Raw genomic sequence first — 6,722 nt, forward strand, 5'->3', positions numbered from 1 at the left:
TATGTTTCATAAAGGGTAGTCCGCTCTTAGTTTTGTAAAAGTAAAGTCAACTGCAAGAGAACTACCCATGCTCCGCAGGCCATGGGATTGTATAAAAAGAGCTAAGCTCTAATTAATTTGAAAAGAAAGGGACAATGAAGAATGATGTAATAGAATCATAGCTTTAGGGAAAGAAGTCTAAGTCTTAGGTTGTAGCATAGGTAGAGGCTCTGCATCTGAGTGTGCAGACGCCTAGGGTAAAAGTCCATAGCTGAGTGCACAGACCTCTGCAACTATGTGTGCAGGGCAGACAGAGGTTGTAACCACTTGGAATATATTAATAAAGAGATATATTCTGCAATTTCTATGTCTTTGATGCATCTTGATATGTTATGTATGAATTTTCTTTATTATGTTTATATGGTGCGCAAATGAATGCAATTACATTGAATAATTGAACACATTTACGAATATCTGTTTACGTGGGGGTAACTATAACTGTTTGATAAGATCAGCAAGGCACTTATATTAATTAGGGAACTTGAACAACATGATGCCATAGCAGCGTGAAAGTATCTGGGCAACAAGCTCGAGCTGTGCGAAGGGTGATCATATCCTTTCATGGAGGTATTGAAGGATGGAATAGAGGGTTTGTCTTGCAAGCCCTTGAGAAAAATAACCTGCGTGAAGGCAGGGATAGAGGGAATCAAACGACATCACGACCATCTGAGGGTGCAGAAACCTAGTTCAAGCAACCCCCCATATTGCTTCAGGTGAGATTTCAGTTTGCACTTCACGGACTGATGTCGAAAGGGCCAATAGTGTAGGGATTTGTTTGGCTAATTAATGTTGAACTTGGGTCAAGGCCCCTCAAGCCAACAGTCTCCCAACCAATATAGTCTGTCAACATACACAATCAAATGATCTCTTCCAAAATCCTATAGGGGAAGGGTAAAATCTCCTGACCTCCCCTCTACTTGAGAATCTTTTGGTTGATTCAATTCATTTTTGGGAATCTAGATAATTTGATCTATCAAGTTGCCGATCTATCAATATTCAGACAATGAATCCAATCCACAATATTTTCACTAATAGTTGTTTGGTCACAACCAACAATAACCATATAAAACCATCTACAAATCTTGCAAAGCTACCAATATTGGATGGCGTGTAGTTTGAAGGTTCAGAGGTTGGTTAGGATGATGAGGCACTTCAGCTTCCACTGATGGTTATGTCATGTCATCATGTCCTTGACGAAGTCCATGAAAAATTTCAAACTAGGGTTTCTGAAATTAGGGTTTCTGTGTTTGAATCCTCAGGGATCTCAGTTACACTCAACAGGGGCCCGTCTTTTCAGGGTTATCAAGTTGATCATCCTCTACATCATGATAGGATTGTTGATTGAAATAATCTGTCAGATTCCTTTACTACCTGAAGACATCTTGCCTTACCTGCATTGGATTTAGGGTTAAGCATAAATGGACATATGTTATGGCTGGATGACTATAAATTTCAAGCTTGTGGTTCGCTTTACAAGGATTGGGTTGAAGTTTTCTTTGAAAGGTCTTCTCTGACATGTTTCCCTATAGGTGGATGAAATGTTCTTTCTGTTTTGCATGCTTTACAGGTAAGCATGCTATTTTTTGCATAACCCCTTCCACAAATTCTAATTGCTGCCATCTTTGTTTTTGCAGGTTGTGAACTCCTGCGGTGGCTGCATTGGAAGTTTGATTTCACATAACCCGACCTATGCTTTGGTTAATTTAGGATTTAGGGTTTAGAATAGTTAGGTTTTAGCTTTGCTTATCAGTTGGCTAATTAGAATTTTCTTATGATTTAAATTTGTCATGTTTCATTTTCTTTACTATATGTAGTTAATTTCCTGCTTGTTTCTTCTGCACTCATGTCGTTGCATTTTTTTGTTGTTGAATGGAATTCATGAAATCTCTGCATATGCATTGCATTGGTCCCTTAATTGCAACTAGTTGATCTCTTCTGCACATAGCATTACATTGCATCATTAACCCTGTCTGTTGCATTTCATCATACACTTGCCTTCTCGCTTGGCACACACTCACCTTTGACCTAGCCTCAAATTTTCACCTATGTTGCATGCTACTCCATGAGCCTTCATGAACCTAAATATTTGAAACCTGTAGTGTCATGAATAGCTTTCTCACACCTTTTGCTCTTACTCCAAGTGCATTTCTTTGACCTCCTCACACCGGTTTGTAAACCATAGGAGAGTTTCCTAGTCACCTAGCCCTAGAACTAAAACCCTAGCCCTCTGATTGTGTGAAGTTGTGATGGTTACGTCAAAGGGTAGCCTCTCTTAGATTCATTCATCAAATTTGCATCATGATTATCTCTCCTACAAGTATAATTTATTAATAGGGAAAATAAGAACAAATTGCTCATGGGGAACCCTAATCCATTTGGATGACCTATACCCATAACATGAACCTAGTGCCAAGCGTGGTCTTGATTGTTTCAATGACTTGTGATATTTTTCACTTTCTGTCTGCAAATGAGATGTGGAAGCTTGGCATGAGGGAAAACCTAAATCATGATATCTCTTAGTTTCCGTCAAACAAGAAAAAACCTCTCTTGCTAGTAAAATAAGTCGAGATCCATCATCTGCCCTAGTGCAATGAACACACAGAAATAAGTGCAAATTCACATGTAAAAGAAAATGAAACCAAATAAAGGGTAAAGAACTAAGAAAGGCTTCTTGCGCAGAGAGGTAATGCAATGACTCCACGAGGGTACTGACTAGGCTCGCTGGTAGTGGAGCAACGCTTGTGATTTCTTGAAGTGACTCCACCGGGGTACTATCCAGGCTCACTGGCAGTGAAGCAACAATAGAAACTTACTTTTTAAATTCTGAATACAATAAGCCCTTTGCATCATTCTTTACATCATCATCAACTACCAACATGTGTGAACTATCAATGGGGTGTTTACTGAGTGACAAGACCTAGCTGAGGCACGAGGGAAGGCATATCTGCAAAAGGTTGTGGCAATGCAAGAGGTGCTAATAACGTCTTTTCAATATTCCCTTGCATCAATATTCACACTAAGACTACTACAAGGGTGTTGACAGAGATACTAGATTCTACCAGTGGTTCGCTAATCGTTGTAGCCACTACTACACCACGCAAATTTTTGGGCATATTCAAAATTTTGGGTACCCCAACACTCACCCTAAGATTCTAGGGTTTTTGATAGGACCCCAACCAATTTCTCTCCCTGTGACCTTGCCTATCCAAATCCTTTGGTGCGCTCACTCCCATTTCATGCATTATATTCATGAATCATGTTTTATCTCAGATATAGGCATCAGATCACATTAGGGTTTCGAACGTTAATGGCTTCATTGACGTGTTAAGAGTCTCTTATGATTTTAAAAATCATCTTTGCATCATACGCATCACGATCGATGGATGTCCTATATTTGAACAAGCATTGTGTTCAAGGTGGCTTTTCGTAAGAATGACAATATTAGGGTTTATGAGAAACCCTAGATTGCCAAAAGAGTGATCCCCTCCCTATTGTCACCATATTCACATGCTTCTAGTGGTGCGCTCCCGTCGACATCACATGGAATTATTTTGGGAGTCATAGCAGCACTTTTTCCTTAGGTCCTTGGCCAATCCTTCACCTCAACATGAGCAATAGGGCTTGGAGAGATTATATACTACCCTTGCATCCTTGTAGCTCTATACATATGCGATCGAAGTACTCATGTTGTTTTAAACTCTTCATGACTCATCCTAAAGCATGATCACACATATGCATAAGGGTTTGTAATAATACATCATGACAGTAACCTTGCTTTGTCTTGGTCCTCATCCCCTCGAGTGCATTAAGATTCCTCAAAGTTCCATCTTACTCCCCACCCTTGAATCTCTATCTGCACCATTTCTTTTTGCATCACATAAATTTCTTGCAATTCATAAGTCTGGTAAGGTGCCTAAATGTTGTGTTGATTTTCAATTTCGAGCACCTCTTGTTTTTCGTGTATAATTTAGTTGCAATTTTACTACTCCAGATGAAATTATTTTCATGGTTTTAAATATTTATCCCTTTTTCTTTGCAGGGATTTAAACGAAGCATAAGGGGTATTATATGGGAACCACAAGTTCTAAATTATGACAGGGGTGTCCTCATTGAGGTTTTTCACTATGGAATACAGAATTAAGGGATTTCCAACCATTGAGGTATTTACTCTTGGTAAGCCCCCATTAGAATGTCAAGGAGGAAGGGATGCAATACCAATAGCCGAATTTGCAATTCAGCAGTTGAAAATTGTTGTTAAAGACCTGCTAAATGGGAAGACTGGATCAAATAAGAAAAGTTCATCAAATTCATCAGTAGATCTCACTTCAAGCAACTTTGATGACATTTTCCTGAAAAGTAAATATCAAGGGTTTGTTGAATGTTCTGCTCCCTAGTGTGGATGTTGTGAAAAACTTGTTGCAGTTTGGAAGAAAGCTGCAAATAGCTTGAAGGAAAAGGCGAATATGGGTCACTTCAATTGTGATGTAGAGAAGCATTTGATGAGTAGGTTTAATGTATAAAGCTTTCCTACAATCTTGGTCTCTGGTTTGGATAAGGAGAGTCCAGTTCCTATGAAGGTTCAAGGACAACTTTTGTGATTGAATCCTTTGCCCTTGAACAGCGTGAGATGAATGTTTCTCCTCCGGAAGTGGTGAAGCTAACAAGCCAAGATGTATTGGGAACCACATGCGCTACTTCATCAGTATGTTTTGTTAGTTTCCTGCCAGACATTTTAAACACAAAAACAGAAGGAAGGGATCATTACCAACAAAAGCTCATGTCTACGATAGAAAAATTCAAAAGCAGTTCATACAGCTACATGTGGGCAGCAACAGGAAAGCATATTTCTCTTAGTAGCCAGTGTTACTGGCTATGAGTATCCAACCTTCATAGCTTTGAACTGCAAAAGGAGTGTCTATGCTCCACTTCGCAGTGCATTTGAGATTGAACATCTTGTGATTTTGTGAAGGATGCAGAGCAGGGAGGTAAAGGTAATTTTCCCCTAGAATCTATCCTGTTATTGAGGAAACTAAACTGTGGGATGGGAAAGATGAAGAGATGTTAGAGGAAGACGAGTTCTCACTAGATGAGCTAGTGGGAAATAAGGATGTCGAAAAAGAAGAATTGTAGGTGATTCATATTTCAGGCAAAGAAAGAAATGGAACAATTTCATAATTCTGCCCAGTTCTCTAGAAAGATATAAAGCTTTTTGTGCAAACTTTCACTTATTTTCTCATCATGTAGAGAAATTGTATAGGTAGAGAATGTGATTTAGGCAGGACACGGGTTTTTATTTCAATGTTAAATGTACGATCTAATTTAATGATATCAACGTTTAAGTCATCACAGGTTTTGAAAGCGAGGTACGAAAAGCATGAGGAAGTTAGACATGGATATATAAGGAATGCATCCTAGAATGCGACTAGCCCATTCATTGCAACCTCTAAGAAGTCACACTCCCTCGCACAGTAGCCAGTTCGCACTTCAACACTCATGGAAAATATCCAAGCAATTCGATTGGTCTAAGATGTGACTTTGCGACCTCTCAGAACTCGCATTCGCACTCGCAATCTCTGGGTTGCATGTTAACACCTCTAATGAGCCTGCTGAAAGCACGCCCGATGAGTGCAAGTGCCAACATTCCAATAGGTTGCATTCTTTCGGAAAGCCTGTGAGTCATGAAATCACATATTACGAGTATCCATTGGAAGCGTGACCTATTGCATTGTGATGGTGTGACCTCCAGGAGGTCGCACTACTAGCAAAGTCACGAGATCGCATTCTTATGCCTCAGACAAACATACAAGTAATGTGACTTTGGGAAAATGTGACCTTTCCAAAAACGTGAACTACCTCACCAGTCGCTACCTTGGCGGAGTGGTCACTTGAGAAGGTGCTTCTATTGCATGGTTAGCTACTGAAATTGATCATTATAGATAACTGTAGAAGTTTTGAAAACCTGAATCTTGGAAATAAAGTAAAAAAATAATAGAACTAGGAGGTTAGGCTAATCGAAACTCACATAGGGTAACAACGACAGAATCAAACAGTGCATCATTCAGAAGAATTGCGATGATGTGGGCCTTGTTCTTGGGTGATTCTTATAATATCCTTAATTTGAATACCATCCATTTTCACAAATCAAATGACTTCATAGGGTCATTCCCACAAGAATATTTTTGTTTTGATGGTGGCTTGGCATGATAGGAGAAAAGTTAGGGTTGTTGATTTTATATGATTAAATGCATGAAGAGTGACATGGGATATAGGATTCCATGGAAGGAATTACAACACAAAGGATAAGGTTACCCCTATATTGATCTCTTAAAAGGAGCTATATTGTTGTGTCCTCTTAAGTGAAATATGTTTGAAACCACATGCATCACTAGGGCCCTCCAAGGCCACATGCATTGACAATACCATGGCACAACAATTGACCACACGAGGGTCTAGATCAATTGTTTATTAATTCCATTATTTCAAATTAATTGGTTGTAATTTCATTTTCATTCTTTGTTTGAAATTATTTCTAATTAATGTTATTTTACTATAGGTAGAAGGAATGGAACAAATATTGATCTATGCAACGGGATTAGGGTTTTTCATGGAGCTTGCACAACTTGGTTTTCCTTCAGTAAGCTAGGTGGCCCCTTCCAAGTTCCAATAACCTTTCTAGGCATTTA

The 6,722-nt window shown here is 39.1% G+C and overlaps 1 pseudogene; it reads left to right on the top strand.

The window, feature by feature from the left end:
- Positions 1-4,163: 4,163 nt before the first annotated feature.
- On the top strand, positions 4,164-5,169 carry LOC149266650 (protein disulfide isomerase-like 2-3 pseudogene; annotated as a pseudogene).
- Positions 5,170-6,722: the final 1,553 nt, after the last annotated feature.

The sequence above is a fragment of the Pinus tabuliformis genome, chromosome 6 (genome assembly GCF_031772625.1).
Source record: "Pinus tabuliformis cultivar Carrire ecotype Pingquan chromosome 6, CPIR1, whole genome shotgun sequence".
Lineage (NCBI taxonomy): Eukaryota > Viridiplantae > Streptophyta > Pinopsida > Pinales > Pinaceae > Pinus > Pinus tabuliformis.